Here is an 812-nt window from a genome sequence, read left to right as displayed (position 1 = left end):
AAGTTCTGATTTCATGTTCTCTGAGTAAAAGCATACAAAAAAAAGATAAAAAAAAAAACCTTGCTGCTTTTCTTTAATCATTTGTTATGATATAGACTTTAGCCAAGCCTTTACTTGCACCTCTCTCGTCCATATTTTGCATAGAATATGTTGGAAATGCCACTTAATGAAAGGAATTTTTTAATTCAAAAGCAGACCTGTTCCACCTTGAGACTAATTCCAGCTGAGGATGGCACAAGTATCTGTGTCACTGCAATCCACATGGAATTCTGGGTTCATCATTCATTTTTCAATACTCTTCCAATAGATGAATAATTCCTGGAGATCTACTGGTCAACATACTGACTACAATGAACAATATTGCACTGTGCACTTGTAATTTACTAAATAGCTAAATCTTAAATCTTCTCATGATACACATATATACACACACATACACACAATGGCTTAGCTGTGTAGAACTAATGGACATGTTAATTAGTTTCATTGCGGTCTTAATGTCACAAAATTTATGTATATGGCCAGTTAAATAGCATCCTAGACATTTGTGCAACCAACTGATCATTTGACTTTTCCCACTCTATATTGTATGTTCTTCAAACCAGCTTTTGGGAACAGCAGTTAGTTTACAGGGCATAATGTTTTCCAAAGGGTGGGGAGCTTTACGCAGTTTTGCCCATTTTTTTTTCTTGTGATGTCATTGGGGTGCCTTACACATGCAGCCTGATTGCACACACAGAGCCATCCCCTGTCCTTATCAACATCTCACAGCCTGTGAACCTCTCAGTGTGCCTCTGCCCTTGGCCACAAAC

The sequence above is a fragment of the Lepus europaeus genome, chromosome 3, assembly GCF_033115175.1.
Source record: "Lepus europaeus isolate LE1 chromosome 3, mLepTim1.pri, whole genome shotgun sequence".
Classification (NCBI taxonomy): domain Eukaryota; kingdom Metazoa; phylum Chordata; class Mammalia; order Lagomorpha; family Leporidae; genus Lepus; species Lepus europaeus.
This window is presented reverse-complemented; position numbering follows the sequence as displayed.